Raw genomic sequence first — 22,444 nt, 5'->3', positions numbered from 1 at the left:
AATATTTTAAAAGCTGCATTGTATTCTATCATATGAACGTATCATAATTTAAAAATTTTCTACTTTTGAATTTTTGTTTGTTTCTTCATTATAAGTGAGACAAAACTGAAATTCCTTTAGCTAAATCTTTTTTTTTTTTTTTTTTTTAATAGAGGCATGTTTTTATTTATTAATTTATTATATTTGTTTGTTTGTTTTGTTTATACATGCACTGGGTACAGTCAGAAGCGCGGGAAGGTGAGAGAATTCACCAGAGCCAGAGTGGGGAGCAGAGCAGGCAGAAGGACTGAAGTACACTGCTGAGGGGAGCAGCGGGTGGCAGGAGAGATCTGCGCACCATGTGGGATCCTCCTCCGGTGGCCGGGGAGCAGCCGGGGATCGAACCGGCGCCGCCGAGGCCGCGGGCAGCTTCGCAACCCAGCGCTCAACCGCTGCGCCACCGGGGAGGCCCTCCTTTAGCTAAATCTTTAAGCACATTGCAGATGCAGAGTTCTTGTGCCTAAATGTTTACATACGTTTAATGGCTTTAACATGTACTGTTACATTGTACTCTAAAAATTTGTGCTGATTTACTTTTTTATCAACAGTGTATATGCAGTGCCTTTGCTCATGGGGAGAGCAACAGACAATCATTATTTAACAAGTGGAAAATTCCTTTTGCTTCAGTAATAAGAGACAATTTGATGGCTAGATTTGCCCCCTCCTCTTGAATGCTCTGCTTTTCTATAGGTTCTCATACATATGGGCTCGTCTGCTTTATGAGTTAAGATCAGTCTAACTTGTTGATATCTCTATTCAAACTTTCTATCCCAAATAAATGGCAGAGAAAACTTAATTTTGCTGTGGTTAAGTCTGGAAGTCAGTGGGAAATAATGAGCAAAAGCAGGAGTAGTCAAAGCAGGGTGCTTCGTCCCTGTGCGTCTCAGCATTGTCTACATCCAGTTAGAGCAGCCAGGCTACTCCAGCCAGCACCCCAGGTCTCAGGTGGTCCTCATAAATTGTCAGCAGTGCCCTGTATTTGTTCAACTTGTCTAGTTACATCAACTGTAAGAACAGCAATCAAAATAGCTAACATTTTTGAGTGCTTATAATGTGTGAGCCACTGTTCTGACCTAAGTGTAAATTGGGTGTAAACACTACAGAAAGACTTAATGTTTGTGATCTCCTCTTACAGGATGTTTCCCAGAGAAATGACTGAGATTGAGATTTTATCCCTTTACCTCTGGCCAACTAAAGATAGCTAGAGTGACCATATAATTTATCATCTAAACTTTTCAAAGCAAAAAAAAAAAAAAAAAAAAAAAGGAGATTTATAATTATAAGACAACACGGGTAAAGTAGGACTGTCCCAAATAAACTGGGTTATGTGGTCACAAATTATATCATGCCCTTGTTTTTAGCTGTTGTTGCTGTGAGTTAGATATAATGTGTGTGCTCAGATTGCCCCCTTTACTAGGCAGTCCTCAGCCAATCTTTTTGGTAACTGCCTAATTATCTCTCTCCTTATTGATGGGCAATTAGGTTGCTTCCTAATTGTCATCTATTAAATATAGTGCTGAAATGAAGATCTTAATTCATAAAACTATATCCTTAATTTAGATTTTTCTTTTGGATTAGGTTTCAGAATTAAAATTGCCTAGTAATCTCTTCTTCTTCCTATTCTATTATTGTTTTTTTCCTTTCCTTTCCTTTCCCTCTTCTTTTCCTTTTCTAGAAGCCACCATAGAAATGGGTTATAATAGTTTATCAGCTCCCTCTTTAATAATGTAATTAACAAATTTTGACATAGGATCTTTTTGTATTTATATATGAGTCTTGACTTTCTTTTTAATTATATTTTAACAGGTTCGAAGTCAAGATGCCCTGACACAGCCAGGTAAACAGCATTGCCAGAAAGGTGACACCTAAGTGGGCTTAAGAACATACAGGTACATCTTTTCTTAACGTCTAACAATAGAACTTGAACTTTTCTGCCTCTGTTTTTGTTTTGATTTTGTAGGGATTCCCCCCACATACACTAATTTTGCATTTGTTTTTATTTCTGAGTCACACATGAAGTACAAGTAATGATGGCAACAGTAATTTGTGGAATTTGGTTTTATGGTCTAACATTTGGTAATACAGATGCATGGGTTAATGGATCATACAGGTCTAGTCTCTGTTGGGTGAAAGAATAAGGGAATCCAAATTGTTAGTCTTTTTACTTGTCATTTATCTGTTTTGTCTATTTAATAATAATTATTATTATTACTTTGATTATTTGTTTTATGCTTAGAGCAGGACTGATAAAATTGAAGAAAGATGTCTGTAAAATTTGAATTGAAATTTTTGCTGGCAAATATGATAGGAGATTCAGTATAACTAAAGAAAACTCCATCATGACTTACGTTCTGTGCCATATATTTTTTCTGTATTTGAATTAGCTCAGATTGATTGATTTGTCTTGATTTCTGTGAAGGATCCATCCTTGTATATTTATGTTTTTGAGGAGTGAGAATTAGTTTGAAATCTGAATCTAAAGTACTTTAACATGTGCACATACATGGAATCATTCCTGAATTTAGTCCTTCAGGTCAGTTGACCAAATACTGTTGAGGAAAACCAAGGTCACTCCACTTTTGGATAAACGTTTCTTGTTTTTGTTTTGTTTTGTTTTGTTTTTTGCCTAATAGCAAGAGGACTACATTGTTGGACTTATATATTTAATTAATGATCAGCTATAGAGAGTATAGTAATTGTATGTAAGTGATAATATGGGTTTATAATTTTATTTTCAAAAAGGGAAAGTTTTGTTCTATATATTGTGGTACTTCCTACAGAATAATAAAAGAATTACATGTTTTTTAAAAAAAAACATGATGGAGGCATGTCCAAATAACACAAAAATCAACTTGGAGTTCCCTACTGGTGAAATCTGGGACAAAATTGAGCAGCAAATTAAGTAATGATGTAATAGATTAAAGCCCATTGAATAAAACAGGAATATGTGAGTTTGTCCTAATCTAAATAAACAAATAATATTACATAAATAGATGAATAAACAAAAATCTTGATGAGGTATTGGGTATTTATATCATCTCAAAGTTAATAGCTATTAATTATGAAAGGAAATAATAATTTTGCTGTGGGAAAACCTGACGGATACCACCTGGATGAAGTGATTAAAGTACATACAACTAATAAAGCAACGAATCAAAATTATATGCCACCTCTTAGAATTCAATGAGGAGAATACTATCACTTCTGTAATATATTTACCAAAATCAGGTAACCAAATCTTAAGGGAACATAGGACTAACAAAAACTGAGGTATAAAATAACTGGCCTCTAATCTGCCAAAGTGGCATAATGATAAAAAGTCAGGGAGAAAGTAGAACCGTTCCATATGGAAGGAAACTACAGAGCCATGGCAACTCAAAGCAACCGGATTCTGAACTCGATCCCCTTATTATACAGACATTATCGACACCTTCTCAACTAGATCCTTTTACTATGAAAACATTATTGAGACCATGGTGAAACCTGAATAGGGTGTGAGGGCAAGAGGTAGCAAGGTATCAGTGCTAATTTCCTAACTTTGATGGTTGCATTGCTGTTATGTGGGAGAATATATTTGTTTGTAGGAAATTCTCCCTAAAGTTTTCAAAGACAATAGTGTATCCTATCAGCAACTTATTCTCAAATGGTACAGAAAAAGTTCTGTGTGCTCCAGTTGCAATTTATGAAAGTTTGGTATTGTTTTAAACTTAAAAAAATTGTGTGGTACAGAAGTGTGAACATTTTAATGATTCTTGATACAAATTGCTAAGTTGCTTTCCAAAGGGTTGTACCTCATCTTATATTCTGCAGTTCCATTTTTTCCTATTAAATTGTTGTCAGGTATGCCAGGCACTAACTGCATTCAAAGACCTATTTTCAGTCCTACCTGTCACACTTTATAATAGAAGTGCTGATTTTCATGAACTCACTTATTATCTCAATGTGGGGGTAATCACTCATTGTATCATTAGCTGATAATGACTAGATGAGTTGATTGAGCTGTAAATGACTATGGTTAGAGATTGCAGCTCTAGCTGATTAGATAAATATGCCACATATTTCATTTTGATCATATCAATTTCACTATCATTTTACTGAAATGTCTTCCTTCAACCTAAAGTTCTCATTAAGGCATGGTAATTTCTCTGAAATATGACTATATGCATGACTTCTATCATCCAAAACCAATAGTTACAGAAAAGGAAGGTTATTTAACATTTTAGCAACTGCCTGGCCCTAAGATTTTACACAACTCTCAAAATCCAAGGATGCTTTATTAGAAAGTGAATAATGTATTGTACTTGAAGTGCTGCATGTGTGTGGTAGGATGGAGACCATTGCTTCATTACTCGAATATGTTGTCTAGCTCAAGAATTTTGGTGAAGGGATTTGTGGGTTTTCCCCAGCAAATCCTAAAAAAAAAAAAAAAAAAAGGCTCCCTTTGGCACCTGGTGTCAGGCGTTATTTAAACCTTATAGCACAAAGTTTGCCTTGCACACTTTCAAGTGCATGTGAATCTTACTGAAATGTAAATCTGATTCAGTGGGTCTGTGAATATTGAATGTGGCCCTGAGAGTCTGCATTTCTAACAAGATCTCAGTAATGCCAGAGCAGCTGGTGCAAAAATCACACTCAATGTGAAAGCAAGGGTGTTCCATCAAGATCAGAACTCAGAGGTTGTCTGTGCTCCGAGAATCTGCTTCTCTCTGGAAGCCTAGCTCACCCTCCTGCTCTAGAATGGAATTTGTCCATTGGCCAGCTGCATAGTCTGAGACAATGACCAGAGTGAGCAATTTCATTGGGCCAGGATTGGGTGTTTAAGAAAACAGCCCCCAAATGTGAGTGTTTTGTCCATGTAGTGTTAGCGTCTTTATTGGAATGTGGCCCCTATCTTTTTTTATTTTTCTTCTAAAACTTCTTTTGTACAATTATGGTGATTTTGAGCCATTGTCATTCCATGAAAAGAAAAGAGAAAAGGAGAATGAGGAAGCACAAGAAGGTCTCATGTCCTTCAGGAAAATAGGAATCTTGTCTGTTCTGGAGTTTCACAAGTCAACCCAAGTTTGAGGATAAAGTTTATTCAGCATTTTCTCTATGTCTGGATGAGAGAGGGGATCCCTTTAAAAGTAGCTTAGTGTTACTGAGACTTTTCTATGAATAACTTGGATTCAAAATTTTTAGAGATAAAATTTGCTCTGTGATGAACAAATATGTTATCATTTCAAAGGCATAGTAAGTCAACACTTTCACATCAAGTAGTCTCTTCACCTTGGGAAATGGGCAGTATTGTCCCCATTATTGATCTGGAAATTGAGAGTCCAGAAGATTAATGAACATACCCAAGAGCACACATCTAATTAAGTGGTAGAGGTGGGTTTTGAATTCTCCCTATATCATTTCAAAGCTTAATGACCTTGTAGCATGCCAGGCTTCTCCTCTAAGAACATTTGGATAAAAAAAGTATTCTATATTAAATTTTGAGGAATTGGCAATATGCTAGGATTGGTTGCTTGCCCAACATTATGCAACTATTAAGTGATGGAGAAAAAATTCAAACCCAGGTCTAATCAGCTGCAAAGACTTTGCATTACACCCAGTTTCTCTAATGATCCAAAAATCAGACTGCTAACAGCAATAACATGAATATCACATCGTATTTGTACAGCATTTTGAAATCCTGAGTTGCCATTTTGGTTCCACAATATCCAGAGAAATGAGGAGGATAAGTGTTCCATGCAGTTTACAGGTTAGGAAAACAACACAGTAAAAGTTAAACCTAAGGACTCATAACCAAGAAGCACTGACCCAAAAGTTTAGGTCATGGGCAGCAAATTCCATGAATCTACAACTCCAGTGTTATCAAAGAAATTAGCATGTTTCTGAAATATTTTAAAGCTGAATATATAACCAGGTGTGCACAGAGCTTTATCTCCATTTTAAAGCAGTTATTTAGAAGCTAGCCAATGCTGTGATCTGCTTTTAGATTCCTAAAATAACGGCAGCTCTCTCAATAAAAATTCATGCATAAACATGACTGGACCCTGCCTTCAAGGAGCTTACAATCAACCAGACATGCAAAGACTTAAATATAATTGACTTGAACAAAATGAAAAATTCATCTGAGTCTACATATAATGAAGTAGGTAAAAGCTAAGGCAAGGATATAAATGAGTAAGAAACACAACTACCCTTCTGTACGGCATAAAACCTGTAATAGCCTGTATAAGTTTGGCTATGCTGTAATAATAAGCATTTTCCAAATATCAGTGCCTTTAAAAAAAAGCAATAAAGGCATATTGGTAATCATATTATGCATAACTGCAGGATAGTTGGGGATTCTGTTTCATGTCACCCTCCCTCATGATCTAAGGTCAGTGAAGCCTCTACCTTCTGGAACACTACCAGTCACTGTGAAGGAAAGAGGCTCCACCAAGATCTGACTGTTATTATTTCCATTCATAGTTCATTAACCAAAATAAGCCATGCCTAATTTTAAAGAGATGAAAAGGCACAGTTCTACCATAAGCCAAGAAAAGGAACCAGAATCTCATTGAATATCCCTAATAACCAGCACAGAGATTTTCCTTCTTGCTCTGAAATCCCAAACCTGATTATAGCTAGTTTCCTCCACTCTCAACACCAAGCTTCTTAACAGGCCCTTGACCTTTTATATCTAATACCTGCCACAGCATATGGCACACACATACATCCAGTGAAAATAATTTGAATGAAGACAATGCCCTCCTTTTCAAAAAATGCAAGTCTGTATCTTTAAATTTATGATTCAAAATAATTATAATTCAAAATGCTATTTATGTCTTATGTTCCTTAGGAAACATATACATATAGCCTTGAGCTATACTTCTGACTTTGCTTTTGAATGCAAATATTTTAACTAGTATAACACACAGACGCTTGAACTATCAATTATTCCTAGCAATGTACTAAAATATCTTGTTTATCCAGAGATCCTAAATTAGGCTGAAGAAAAGAACTCTAAAAATACATCTCTGAGATTTTGGATGTGTCCTCAACTTGTCTTGAAAATGAATCAAAACTCAGAGCTGCTTAATATTTATGAAAGAAAAGTATTATTTTGTTTTCCTACTTGCAAGTGGACTTTGATGACTAAACAGGACAAGTAAATTAAAAAGATGAATTATCCATCACCAGTTTCTATGTTTATAATTAGAAATTAATTTTATAATGTACTTCATGGCTTTAAAAAATAGCAACTGAATTTCTACTGAAATTGGGTTAGAAAATAACCCACCAATGTGTTGGTGAATTCAGTCAAAACAATAAATTCTTTAAAGTATCCAACTACTAATCATGTAACTTGAATAAATTAAGTGGCATAAGTCAGAAGGAGAAAAACAAATACCAGATGGTGTCACTTATAAATGGAATATCGAGAAATCAAAGGTTCAGATAACAGCAAACTTTAAAACTAACCTTTGAAGACTGATTATAGAAGCGAGGGGCTCAGATGTGGGGGGGAGAGGAGCAAGACCAAAGTTGGGGGAGCACAGTAGACTATGGTGATGGACATAGGTGCTTCGGTGGACGGAGCAGTACGGTTATAACACATGAACAGGGAATTCTCTACTCCCAAAATACAGCCATCAGTGTAAGCCAACATTAATTCAATTTTAAAACTTAAATAAATAATGAAATGGCATATAACCGTAAGGTACTTTTGGAGAAAACATAATATATAGGTTTGTAATGAAAATTAGAGTCCCCTGATATCCCACATTTCCTTAATTATAAATTTGTTTTTAAAGAAACCATGTCATTTTTTTTTTCAGTGTCACTATGTTTTAAGTGTAACTAATAATGTAATTATTAGATTTAGTTCAGTTATTAGATTTAGCATGAAGAATATGCTTACCATGTTTAGCTTCTTTAGTTTGGCAAGCTTTCTATCAGATTTGCCCTAAGAAAAATCTATAGAATATTTTATGTTTGTTTGCATGACATTTTTATGTCATAACATTTTCATTTTGATCAACATGATACTTTTTTGAGGAGGGTGAGTCTCAGATACTTTTGACAGTCTTCCTACTGTAGTTCAGTTACCTCGTCTCAATACACTTTTCAGTAGTTACATTTTAATAGGGAAATTTTCATGACTCCTCTCAGCAAACTGACATTGAGTCAGCTCTCCTCTATTGGGTCGATGAAATCTATTTTTCCTAAAAAGTGCTTCTGTCTGTAGAACTTTCTCCATTTACTGTTGACAGATACCTAACTTGATGACCTTTGAAGTATAGTTGAATGTCAACTGAAGAGAAAGATGATTTCTAATAAACAGATGTTTATTTTTAGGATTATATCACCTTGTTTGTTTTATGTTAAATGGTACTTAAAACCAAAATGGAAATTACTCTTTAAGACCTATAAAGTATGAAATAGATGATATTAACTCTCCCTGAAAATCTATAGCATAGGTAAAGTAGTGAAATGCATTGTTGATCTTGTCACTACTTAACTCTTATTCAGTCTCTCAACAAATATTTACTGAGCACCTACTACATACTAGATCCTGTGTTTGTAGTTAATGTTAAGATGTTGGGCAGAACCAAACCTAGAATGTATAGCAGGAGATATACATTAATCAAATAATCTTGTCAGGAATGCATAGTGACAAACTGAGATAACCATTCATTTGAAAACAGACAAAACCAAAGGAACTTGACTTAGGGTGGGAGGCAGGAGGGTCAGGGGAGCCTTGCATGAGATAATCACCTTTGATTTAAGATCTGACAAATGAAAAGATGTAGATAAGGGCCTGGGCCAAAGAAAGAATGAATAGTGTTAAAATACATATGAGTTGAGACTGAGGCCCAGGGACTGAGCTGGTATAAAATGAGGCTAGAAAAGTTGTCAGGGCCCAAACCGTAAGGAACCTTGTTAAGTTATGCTAAAGATTTTAGTCCTCATCACAAGGACAGTGGAAGGACAAGCAATGAACATAACCAGATTCACAGTCTGAACAAATTCCTCATTGTGGAAATTAATAAGAAACCCAGTAGTAGAGGGAGAATACTGAAAAAGAGGTGATGGGGACTTAGATTTAATGTAGCATCAGTGGAAAAGTGGGAAAATTTGAGAGATATTTAGGCTGAGACAACTTGGTGATGAACTAGCTCTAGTGAGGAAGAGAAAAACGTTGAGGATGAGTCGAAGGTCTCTGGCTTGAATGACACTGGATGCTGGCACTCTTCACCAAGGTAGAAAACATGAAAGCACACCACTTGAGTCAAGGTCTTGGTCGTGCTGTCGCTGAGGTCCCTTGCAGAGAACCAACTGGAAATGTTGAGTAGGTGTCTGCCAGGGCCTGGAGCTCAGAAGAGAGTTCTAGGCAGCGATTTAAATTTGCAAATCACTGGCTTTTAAAACAGTTGAACGATGGAATGAGAGCAGGAAAAGGAGCAGAAAAGCTAAGAGGACAAGGAGGAGCTTCTCCATATGACGATTAAGTTGATTAAATAAGTTGTATGAGAGACTCAGGACAGGATAGCCAGAAGCTTGAGGAAAGACAGGAAAGTGTGGTATCTCAGTGTGAGGGGGTTTGGGGTGAGGCGAATAGTTTTAAGAAGGAGGGAATGATCAGTGGGGTCCATTTCTGTTGCGAGTTCAAGAGAATTGTGACTGAAACAGGCCCATTGGACTTAACAACAGAGTAAGTGAAGGCAGAGGTTTGAGTTTGTTTCAGTTTCCATAAGAAATAACTGCCTGGGCGGGCAGGGCCATATATACACAAGAAAGACGAGAAGACTGTCCCCCTGACTCTCCAATGTCACCCTGGTGGGCTGACTGCATGTGTGTTTCTGTGCAGGGTTAGCCAAGTCAGAGCAACTCCCTCAACTGCATTTTATGTTGTACAAAATAGGAATAGTGCTATAGAGCTACTGCTGCATCACGCAGGATTGCTAGGAAGATTAAAATAAGAAAAGTGAACAGAGGCTCTAATGTATAAAAGGAAATAAAAAGGTTAGCAATTATTATTTCTGCTCAATCTCTAGTGCAAAGTGTGCTTTTTCTTAGTCTGTTTCCTTCGGGGCCCTGCAACGTAGGTAACACATCCAGTTCTTATCTGTGCTGGTAAAAGCTTACTCTTGTTACTCCTGGAAGTCAAGGGGGAGGCTCCCATAGTCTCAGTAAGAGGACAGAGAGTCTCAAAATCCCACTGCGTGCCGTCCGGCTGCCCAGCAGGCAGAGATCATTGCAGGCAAGGGCCTTTCTCCATAGCATACCGACAGTCCGATCCGTAGGTGTCTCAGAAAGCTCTGATTATTAGGTTAAAAAAAAAAAGTCACCTTCTCCTTCTACTACACCTCCCCCTGGCCCTGCAATCAAAACTCCCAACCCAGTGTGGATTGCAGAGCAGAGCAGTTCATTTTTTGTTTTTGAACCAAAGAAAAATAAGGCAAGAATGCCATCTTGGGGTTTCCGCTGACAGCACAGGCTACCTGAGCAGCAGATGGGAAAATCATTGTTCCTGAAGGTGGTTCATTGTCGCTGCAGCGATGTGTTTTGACCCATAAGAGCTTTTTCCGGTTGACTAAATTTATTTGTTGGGATCCTACAGTTAAACTATTATAATTTTTAAGGTCTGTCTCATTCACAACTTTAGGGTTTAGGGCTTCGCACATACTGATCTTCTAGCTAGTTCCCTCTCAGCTCTCGCCTACTGTCTGCAGTCTCATCTGTCCATGACCTGCTTGACAAGATGCTCCAAGGTTGCAGGCCTGGTTGAACAACTTTCCTCCTTACCCATATTTCCTGCTTATCTTAGGACAGATGACAAGAAGGTGGTAACAGAATTGCTCTGGTTTGGCATTAGTTTATTTTGACGGGCATGGCTTATGGTTTATAGAACCGATGCCCAAGACTCAACAGGCGGGACTAGAGAGTAACAGATTACTCAAAAGAGCTGAGTTTTGTTCCCGAATGAGTCGTCCTCTGTGATCTTTTACAAAACACTTGATTTTTTTCCTCGTAGGTTTATTTTATAAAGACAATATGCTATGATTGGCATGTTGCATTAATCTTTCCACTTCTCACTCTCTTTACTAAAAAGAAGTAAATGCAAGGTTGCAAAACTCTGCTAGTCAATAGTTTGGAACCTCAAGTTTGTGTGTTTTCCCTTCTTCTCAAGTTCTTCCTGTTTAAAGGGAAATCTTATTTGAATAAGGTTTCCTGTGGGAGTCTGTGCATGAGAGACACGGTACAGGGTCTGAAGAGGGATTGACAAGATGCAGACACTTGTTTCCGTTGTGATCTCTACCATATGACTGCTCCCACCCAAGCCCAGTGGGTTTCTTTTCAGTCCCTAAAAATAAGAACATGGGCCATTATCAGTCTGGCATGGGCTAGAGTTCAGTAAACATTTCTTGCATCCATCACTATCACTGTATACCTGAAGTGTAAGGTTTATGCTTTGCTCTTCCTTTCTGTCAAATTTCAGAATCTCTTATTATCTCCCCCTAGAGTTTTGAAATAGTTTTGCGATTATACCTTGGAGACATGGAGATGAAGGTACAAAAGAGAAAGTTGAGCACAAATTAAGGCAAGCATTGGATTTTTTTTTTTTTGAAGTAACTTTTCATTATAACATTATGTAAGTTTCAGGTATACATTATTGAAAATTATTATGTGTCTATCACTATTAAGTTCCCCACTGAAAGTTCAACTCTGTCTTTCACCACACAATTGTCTCCTTTGTCCCAATTTACCCCATCTCTTTCCCTTCAGGTAACAGTATTTTATTCTTGTAGTCAAGGTTTGATTTGGGTTTATTTAGTATATCTGTTTGTTTGTTTTCTCTACGTACCTCATATGAGTGAAACCATTGGTAATTGTCTTTCTCTGTCTAGCTAATATCACTAAGCAATACACCCTCTAGATCTACCTATGCTGTTGCAAATGGCAAGATTTTTCCTTTCTATAGCAAAATAGTATTTCATATATTTATATATCATATATATGATACATATATCACATCTTCTTTTCCTCATCAGTTGATGTACTTAGGTTGTTACCAACCAGTTCTTAGTTATTATAAATAACACTGCAATAGCTGTGGGCAGTTGGGGGAGTACATATGTCTCTTTGAATTAGTGTTGTGTGTTTTTTGGGTAAATACCCAGAAATGGGATTGATAACTAGATCATATGAAATTTCTATTTTTAATTTTTGATGAATCTCCTTACTGCTTTCTGTAATGGCTGCCCCAATTTACATTCCCACCAAAAATGTGTAGGGGTTCCTTTCTCCAAACATCCTCTCCAATACTTGTTATGTTTTCTCTTTTGGGTAATAGTCATTCTCACAGGTGTCAGGTGATCTCTCATTGTTGTTTTGATTTGCATTTCTCTAGTAATAAGAAATAACATATATTTTCATTTGCCTGTTGGCCATCTGTATATTTTCTTTGCAGAATTGACTGTTCAGATCCTCTGCCCATTTTTTAACTGGGCTGTTAGGTTTTTTTATTGTTGAGGTTTGAGTCCTTTGTATATTTTGGATATTAACCCCTTCTGAGATAGGTGATGTGCAAATATCTTCTCCCATTCAGTAGGCTATCTTTTCATTTTGATGCAAGTTTCTTTCACTGTGTGGGAAATTTTAGTTTGATACAGTCCCATTTGTCTATTTTTGCCTCGGTCTCCAAGGCAAGCACTGATTGCTTGTTCCTTTGACTTGTCTACTATAGAGAATCAGGTGATAGTTATTTTGAAACAAAAGAAGAGGGAGAGAAATCCCCCCAAGAAATTATAAGCTTTTCTTTTTCTTTAACCAATGTGGAAGGGAGAAAGTATATCAAGAACTGAGGGGGTGGGAAACTTCAGATGTGACTATCTTGATATTTAGTCAAATCTCCCCTTAAGTTCCCAGAAATAGGTTGGAACTGGACTTTGAGTTTGGGCTATCTGAGCTGTATGACTTTGAGTAAGTTAAACACTGTGCCTCAAATTTGTTGTCTATAAAATAGGATTAATAACAGCATCTCCTGCATGTACTGATCAATAGAAAGATAGTGACCGCTACATTATAAAAATATCAGCCAGTGCTATCAAATTCCAAACACCAAACCACCAGACACCCTAGTTAACTCTAGAGACTCCATTCCTGGGGCAACAACCACTCACAGTACTACCTTGGAAGGAACCCCTTTGTAGCACATATATACTCCTGGTTGAGGAAAGAATGACTACATGTAAGTATGATTTATTGAGATTTACTAAAATCTATTAAGCAAGAATGACTAGGTCAGCTTACAAAATTCAACCTCAGACAAATGAACTGAGCAAGGGTTAAAACTCTGGAAAAGTAAGGAGGGCAGGTTAAAATAACTCCAAGGATCTAATGACAATGAGAGGAAAACCAGTGAGAAAGAATTGAAAAAGGGACGAGTCATGATAGGAATTTGAACAGGCAGAGACAAGGTCCCAAAAGAAATAGTTCTGGGAGAGAGAGAGGAAGGCAGGGTTCATTACACGTGATGTCAGGGAAGCTCACTCAAGTGCAGCCCATCCAGATACACTGCAGAGAGGGCCTCCTTTCCTAGCAGTCAGAGTCACTGAGAAACACATTTGATGATCCACAAAGGAAGAGAAAAGAAACATCAGGAGCCTGAGAGTTTAGTCTTTGGCAAAGAAACCTCTGAATCCAGACAATAAGGATAGACATTTAACCTATGGGCTCAAATTATACAGTATTCTCTATAGACTTCTGTTTTGGTGTAATATTGAGTCCATTTTTTCTTTTTTGAAAATATGTTTCACGATAGTTAATGGCTAAGTTCACTCACTTATAACCTTCATTAAGAATATCAGTCAGGTGCTCGCTTCGGCAGCACATATACTAAAATTGGAACGATACAGAGAAGATTAGCATGGCCCCTGCGCAAGGATGACACACAAATTCGTGAAGCGTTCCATATTTTTAGCAGCACTGTTTACAATAGCTAAGCTTTGGAAACAACCCAAATGCCCAAAAATAGATGACTGGATCAAGAAGATGTGGTACATATATACCATGGAATATTACTCAGCATTCAAAAAAGATAAACACATGCAATTTGCAGCAACATGGATGGCGCTGGAAGGGATCATGCTCAGCGAAATAAGCCAAAAAGAAAAAGAAAAATACCGGATGGTCTCACTCATAGCAGGAATCTAGAAAACTTAAATAAGGGACCAGGAAAATGAATAACTATAAGAAAGTGAAAATCAAAATCAACAAAAAACTATGAACCAGAGACACTTTTAGGGGGACGGGAGTGGGAGGGGAGGGATTGGGGTCAGAATGGGGGGGCTGCAATTGTATGGGGAATATAACAATAAAATTTATTAAAAAAAAAAAAAGAATATCAGTCAGTTATTAATCTTTTAGAAATAAAAGAAAAAATCAATTTTGTACCTAAGTAGGCACTTGTATACATTGGTGGTGGTTGTGCAGTCTGTGTCAAAGCCAGGCAATATGCCAGTTTATAGCAAAACTGCTAAGCTTGTGTGCTTTGGTGCAACATTTCCTTCTCTAGAAAATTTAACTTGCATATATACTTGCCCACATGAATATTATATTTGTACAAAATTACTCATTGCAGCATATGCAGTGGAATACTATACAGCTATATAAAGCAATGATGACTGTATATATGTTGGGATAGAAAGATCTCAAAGATATAAAGAGTAAGATGCATAAAATATATAGCATCATTTATAGCTGCTAGTTTTAACAAATACAATTAAAACAGGAAGAAAAATATGTGCATGTATATTGATTTAACTATGCAGAGAAATTCTCTAGAAGAATAAATAAGAAACTAATACTCATGAGGAGAATGAGAACTGGAGGAATGGAAAGCTGGAGAAGGAAGTTTGAACCACGAAACCATTTGATATCAAAAAATTAAATTATAAAAATGTCATATTTTATAAAAAATTCCATGTCATGCCAACCCAGCAATTTAGTATTATAGCAAATAAGAAAACACTCCTCAAAAAAGGTATATAAAGAATTTAAAACAACTCACAAAGCTAGCATCAAACCCAAAAAGTACTCTAGAAAACATTTTCCAATTTCTTAAATCATGACATGTACCAAATGAATACAAGTCACTAATCTGTGACTCACAGTCTTTGAGGGTGAGCTGTAAATGGCAATGCTAGCTCGTTATGTGACGTTTCAGCCAAGGTTACCTGATAGCGGTGTCTCATAGGATTTTGTAAATATCAAATACCCCATGATTTTACAACGGCCAAGTAAGAATATTTCTCTTTCTCTGCACTGAGCAAATACAAATGCAGATTTTCATGATATTATGGATCATAAGACTATGAACCCCATGAAGGTAGAGGTCATATTTGTTTTAATTAATATCATTTCCTCTTAATGATTACAAGTGAGTGAGTTTCCCCCAAAGTAGAGGCTGACAAAACTGTGTATGAGCAGTGAGCGGGGGTTGTGTGGCAGCGGCAGGAAGGCAGGCGCATCCATACAGAGTTGCGTTAGTCAGTGGGCCATTGCTGTAAGGAACAAGAGTGTGTCCCAGTCTTCTGAGAAACTTTGTGAAATACATTCCAGGCCCTTCCACTCAGAGCAAGGCAGAGGGAAGTCATATCCTTCAACCCCTCTCCCATTTTTGGGGGTTGCTCACACAACTTTAACAGCCCACCACCCTGGTCACACAGGCTAAAGTTACAAGTCAATTTTCCTGGGTGTCCAATGACTTCTGAGAAACAAAAGCAGGAACAAAGAGCCCATGATGTGGGCCTGCAGCAAAACCCGGCCAGGCTGCCCCAGCGAGCAGCTGGTTGGAGTCTGTGGAAACCAGGTACCACAGCTGTGGCTGGCACAAGAGGCGAGTCTGAGAAGACCTGAAGTGATGTATGAGAGGCGTTCTCTACGCAACCTGTGTCACACTGTCAGAACCCGATAAATATTTGTTCTGTGAAGACCCCAGATGAGCAGATCACAGAAGAGGAGAGTTGGAAGAGGTCTTGGAAGTCAGCTCATCCAATTGGTATAGGTTTTCCTTCTGAAGTATAATGGCAGATACTTCAAAGCTTCCAGAAAAGGGCAACTCGCCACTGCTTGTAGGAGTCCTTTTCTTGTTTTTGTACTTCTACCTGCTGGGACATGTTCCTCACAGAAGCAGAAATCAGTCCTGCTGGGACTTTACCCATGTATTCTAGTTCAATCCCAAGGGTGCAGCACAGTCACTTCTGTTGCCTGTAATGAGGTTTCAAACAAAGGCAGCACTTCAGCGGGAAACTGAGAGGCTTTATCCTCCAAGTTAAGTCTGGTTTAGCCAACAAAGCCTGAGATTGGGCTTAATCCAACCCCAAACCACCCTCCACCCCAGACACACTTTGCTAGTTTGTCCTGTTGGGGAGGGAGTTGATTTCTATCCAGCTGAGTGGAGTGAACTTATACCCTTAGAAAGCAACTCCTGATAAATGTTGAAATTGATGCCTGCCCATCATCCTGAGCACCCTGTCATGGCTGACATCCGAGCGGTACATACACACATCACCCCTCTGGGTGTGCATCCTTGAGAAACTGAATTGCAGCCAGAATCAGCCAATCCTGCACAGTCTCTCGGATTTTTGAAAACAGTGACCAATTTGGAAACATTCCAGCTCCTTTGTCATTTCCCCACCATGAGATGGTGCCTTGCTGTACCAGCCACTTTCCTCTGATGCCTCCTGGTTTATCAAGTATAGACTCAAACTCTTTAAATATGGAGAACATCCTGGAAACGCCACATGGGGCCTGAGCAGCTCTGGGCACAGTGGGGCTCTGATTCACACCACACACATTTCTACATGTTAAATGAAGAAGGAGGAGAAATCTTGCATGCAATTAATCTTAGAAAACTTGACAGAATGAAATAAAGTGTAAAGAGACATGAAGCACCATTCCTGTGTTAATACAAACATTCTCCAAAAAAACAAAAAAACAAAAAAACAAAACAAAACAAACAGAAAAGAATTAGGTCTGTGTTAATACTGGAATAAAAAGAGATTAGGGTTTCTTTTCTCACACTGCGTATTCTCAGTTGAACCTGGTTGGGAAAAAACACCTAAATTGCTGATTTAGCCTCCATATGAGTTCACTGCCCGCAAGCCCTAGTTTAGAAGTACTAAAAATCCATTCATTCCTCCAGCTCCCATCCACTGCTTCATAGATTCCATTTTCTCTCCTCCAGCTTCCAAGACCTCCCCACCCACTCTTGGCTGATGACCTTGCTTCCTATGTCTGTAAAAGCATAGTAGTACTCACAGGAGAATATCCACCAATTCCTATCACTACATCCATCAAACCACCAATATCTGTGTCCACATCAGCTGACTTCCTTGCTGTGGTGGTTTAACAAATATACCCACAAATTATTTGTGGAGATACTCAAAGAATTTTTAAGGAGTATAATCTAAATTCCCTACCTGTGGTAGGAACTTAATGATTCATTTCTAACAATAATAGCTAGCACACACTGGTTCTCACCAACCCCAAATATTATTCAAGTGAAGTATCCCCTTCCATGCTGCTTCACCACCCCCTTTAACAGATCATTCCCATCTGTACACTGACATGTTATAATAGCCCCTATCTAAAGAGCAAACATACACCTCTGGGTCTCACACCCCTTCTAGTTACAGTCCAACTTCTCTCTTCCCCTTTATGGCAAAAATTCTTTGAAAGTGAGTCTATACACTGTCTCTATTTTGATTTTTTTCCTCTACTGAGCCCCTGTGGATCTGCTAATCCTAAGTGTCCTGTTCAGCTACCATTTTTGCTACCTACGGTTCTGCATTCCTATACAATGTTAGAACTGCCTGGTCAATCAGTTATAGGAACCCAACCCTACAAGGTGCCTTTCAAATTAATCAAGAGTGGAAAGTTTGATCACCCTGGGAAGGGTACACATCAGGAGGTATGGTTGGTAACACCCTGGGGGCCATTGACCTATAGATGACAAGGGACCCCAGAAGCTGATCAGTGGAATGCCTTGATGAGTTTGAAACCATGGCTGGGGATCTAGGGCTTGATTTCAATCTCAATACTGAGTCATCAAGCAGATGAGAAGTGCCTGGAGGGCAGACTCATGATCCCTAATACTATAGATGACCAAGCACATTTTCTAGTCTCACCCCTCCCTTTTCTCTTTGTCCTTCTTCCCCACACAACTGATGCTGTATGATTATTCTAAGAATAAAAAGGGCAGGATCTTGCTCTTTCAGCAGCATCCTGCAGTGGACAGCTTGCTCCACCACTCCCGTTCGTCAGTGTGGTGTTGTCATTGCAACAAGCCCCCTCAAGTCACTTGTCCCCCCTCCACCCCACTGAAAAGGTCTTGGCAGGGTCTTCAGTGATCCCAGCGCTAAAATCCAATGTTTGCATGTGGGTTGACCTCTCAGCAGTATTGCTCAGCCCTCTCTCTTAGCTCTCCTTCCTGTCTACTGACCGCTTTCCACGTTTTTCTGCTGATTCTTCCTTAGCCTCCTGACCCCACCATCCCAGGGCTCAGTCTTTGCTCAAGTTTCCTCCCTGAGAAATCTGCCATTATCTGCACTCATCCTGAGACCTGCTTGACTCTATATTGTCGTTGAACACTACTTGTTGTGAGACAAAGATTCGGGAAGCTCTCGATGCCTGCTTTAATCCATTGACAGCTCTTTACACTGTGCCTCCACCAATTCACATCAAAATAACTCACCAAGAAAGTATACTAAAGTCAGAGTCACACCAGATGTGGGATTACTTTAATTAACCTTCAACTGTTTGAGTTGATGTTATCTAGACTACCATAGACCACATTTGGCAGCGGGAGTGTGGGGGGTGGGGGGCTGTCCTGTACATTGCGAGACATTTAGCAAGATCCCTGACTTTTCCCCACTAGATGCCAGTAGTTATCCCAGCCCAAATGTGATAATCAAAATGTCTTTGGATGTTGTCAAATGTCCTTTTATTATAGGGCAATCCCAATGTGAAATGGGTTGCCTGACTGGGGGTCCTCACCCACGTGCATTATTTTTTTTATAAGATTTTTTTAAATTTTATTTATACAAGAGCTGGGGTACACAGGCCAGAGGTGTGGGAGGGTGAGAGGATTCACCAGAGACAGAGCGGGGAACAAAACAGGCAGATTGACTGAAATACACTGCTGAGGGGAGCAGCAGGCGAGACAAGAGAGGTCTGCTCGCCATGGGGGTAGCTCCCTGGCCGGCTGGGATCAAACCCACACTGCAGAGGCTGAGGACAGCTCCATAGCACTGTGCTCAAATGCCTGCGCCACCAGGGATGCCCCTCCCACATGCTCAAGACTCAATTGCAGGCACACACAAAAAAGGTTTATTTACGAAAGAAGGGGAAATGAAGAAATGAATAACTCGGGCAGAAAGAGAGAGAGAGAAATTGGTGAATGTGTCCTACCAGTTCCACTGAGCTGGGACTCCAATAGCATGCTGAAAGCCGGTGAAAAACCAAGGACCCCCCAAGGCCCACCTGTCTGGTTATATGCCAAGCCTGGCTGCTTTACTCCACCCTCAGTTCCCAGCAATCCTCCCTTCAGTAGTGAGGACATTATGGGATTTGTAGTCCTTGGTGTCTTGGATCTCTGCTCTGGGATGGGTGTGGGGCCCATAAAACCTATTTGTGGCGTTTCTTCAGGACATCCTTGCCCCTGCCAACACTTTCAGGAAGAAAGTGACCCCCTGTTGAGACCTACTGCCTTGGACACATGTGATATGTGGGGGTAGGTTGAGGGATTCATTCAATATGGGTTCAGGGACTGTGGTGAATTAAGGCTTGAGGTGTTCAGGCCTTCATGGGAGGGGGCACTGTTGCAAACTCCAGTCAACCAGCACATACTCATAAAGCCTGCTGTTAGTGGGGGACTAATAAAAAGCCCCACCCAGATCAGCTCTGCCTTATGGTATCTGTATTACTGCACTAGGACAGAAGTTGTGAGATGATGCCAATTGAGGGTAGGGACCAGCCTAGCACGGTTCCCAGTGCCTGGTAGGTGCTCACTAGCTTTTAACTGAAACTGACAGTGGGTACCACTCCACCCCAGACCCTAAGAACAGGGTTGAGTTCACCCCTTTTTTTCTTCTACTCACCACTCTCAGATAGCATGGGTCCCAGCTCTTTAAACTTGCTGTAACAAGGGCAGGGAGAAGGGCACCCCAGACTCCCCAAATCTGTCTTCTCTAAATAGGTTCTGCCATCCACCACATCAAGACAAAACATGTAAAACCTTTAATGGAAAGGAGCTTTAATACAATTAGTGAACAATACTGAAAAGACAAAGAATATAGTTTCTAAATCAATTACACAAAGTTACCCATCCCCTTGTGGGTAAAAGTCCACCCAAACAGGATTGGCCCAGAGCAAGGCCCAAAAGCCTGCCACAAGTCTAAAGCACCTTCCGGTGGGGACCCATAGAACAGGGTCAGAAACAGCTAGACAAGTCTGGAAGGAAAAGAACAAAATCAAAATCAAGATAAAAGGGGCCTCCCTGGTGGCACAGAGGTTAAGACGCAACCTATGAAGCTATCCACAGCCACTGCAGCGCGAGTTCAATCCCCAGCCAGGGAGCTAACCCACATGGCGCAGCAGACCTCTCCTGCCTCGCGGGCTGCTCCCCTCAGCAGTGTACTTCAGTGGATCTGCCTGTTCTGCTCCCCACTCTGTCTCTAGTGAGTCCTTTCACCGCCCACACCTCTGGCCTATACCCCAGTTCTTGTATGCGTAAATAAATCTTTACCAAAAAATCAAGATAAAAGCTGCCATTGTTAACCTCCCCACAGGTCTCTCACCCACACCTCTGTCACCCAGTCCAGGACAAGAGGCAAGCACGGTTTCTTCACATGTCTCACTGTTCCACGTGCCTCCTCCAGGTCTCCTTACTTGCCCTCCTGCTTCCTTCCTCCTCCAGTCTCCCCTACAGCTTCTTCTCTTCCCTACTCAGCTCCACCCTCCTTTGGGTGGGACAGGGAACCTGGAACCTCCCCTTTTCCTGGGGACCACCCTGTTACATTGCTTTTGATTTTTGTTGTTTGCAAAGAATTTTCATTTCCCGAGCTCTTCCACTTGAGATTAACCCTTCACTTGGCAAGGAGGGGAGCACCACAGTCCACCAAGGAACCTGACTTTTGAGATGGCGACAGAGGACGTCACTTCTCTGTGGAATAGAGATCCGAGAGAGGATCAGACAAAGACAAACTTTAAAACTGACCCTTGAAAGTTGAACAAAGATCTGAGGCATCCAGGAGGGGAACAAACAGGGAGGGGAGCACAGTGGACTGTGATGGAGGACTGTGGGGGCTTTGATGGTGGCAAAACTAGGGTGACCACACCTAAGGGGAGAAAACCTATTTGTGAAAAAACAAAGATGTAAAATTACTGTACGCCATAAAAGAGAGAGAGAAAGTGGCTGCAACCCCATTCACCCACTCTCCCCACCCAGGACCCCTGGTGTTTGAGAAACCTGATTGCTTACCAGATGGTTTCTAAAGACTGGCTGGGAGAGGAGGGGTAGCAGGGAGGGGATCAGATATGCTGTTGCTGGGAAAGAGGGGCAGCTAACACATTTCTCTCATGCAACTTAGCAGAAAGAATGATGGATAGACTCAAAACCAATAACAAACCCTAGAAATATGACTGTAGAATTGTGGCTACCATATGGGGAGGGTGGAGAGCAGACTGTGGAGGGGGGCCAGTGGATGGTTGGAGTGTGATGTGATGACCACATACACCTGAAGAGGTGTGATGGTATAGCTCTCTATCATATAAAGATGTATAAACCAGTATTACCTCGATTTAAAATATATGGATAGTGTGCACACCCACACAAAAAATAATGGTTGAATACTAGGGCTAGGAAGAACTATGGAAAATGTGTTTTTGTCTTTCTGTAGACAGCAGCCTATAGGTGCTCTATAGACAGCACTCTGCAGAGTCACCTCCAGGGAAAAGTGACTCATCTGAGGTCAAACAGCAAAATATTCGGACCAGACAATAGCCTCTGGCTCCCCTTTCACTACTGTGTCCCCCTCACTGTGCTGTCCAGGTTGACAGACACAGAAACTTTAGAAGACACCCCAGTCCCAGAAGGATGCACTCAACGCTGCTCTGCTCCACCCCAGTCACCAGGCCCCACCCCCAGCCTTGACTCCAGCTCCAGGCTCTTTGCATCCTTGGACAGTTTCTACTTGCATCTGCATCGATTAAACCTTGATCTCATTTATTATCTCAGGAAATGGTCTCAAGGTCACAGGGCTGGAAATTTAATTATGGTAGCAGTATATTAAGTGGCACATTTAAAGATGCTGAATTGTAGTAATTAATTTTTTGGACGGTGGTCTCGGAGGAGCGGGTTTTC

At 39.9% G+C, this 22,444-nt stretch overlaps 1 long non-coding RNA gene and 1 other non-coding gene across 3 annotated transcripts in view; both read left to right on the top strand.

Moving 5' to 3' along the window:
- Positions 1-22,444, top strand: part of LOC119237938 (uncharacterized) — a 184,531-nt gene that overhangs the window by 108,641 nt on the left and 53,446 nt on the right. For both annotated transcript variants that reach the window (XR_005123482.2, XR_008549074.1), the window contains one exon: positions 1,846-1,928. This is a non-coding gene — a long non-coding RNA (uncharacterized LOC119237938). The remainder of the gene's footprint in view (positions 1-1,845; positions 1,929-22,444) is intronic.
- LOC119239706 (U6 spliceosomal RNA) lies at positions 13,891-13,997 on the top strand. Its single transcript, XR_005123972.1, has one exon. It is a non-coding gene; the product is annotated as a U6 spliceosomal RNA (small nuclear RNA).

The sequence above is a fragment of the Talpa occidentalis genome, unplaced genomic scaffold (genome assembly GCF_014898055.3).
Source record: "Talpa occidentalis isolate TD23 unplaced genomic scaffold, MPIMG_talOcc4v2.1 talOcc4.11, whole genome shotgun sequence".
Lineage (NCBI taxonomy): Eukaryota > Metazoa > Chordata > Mammalia > Eulipotyphla > Talpidae > Talpa > Talpa occidentalis.
Note: the sequence above shows the minus strand (reverse complement) of the source record. Positions and strands in the feature narration are given on the sequence as shown.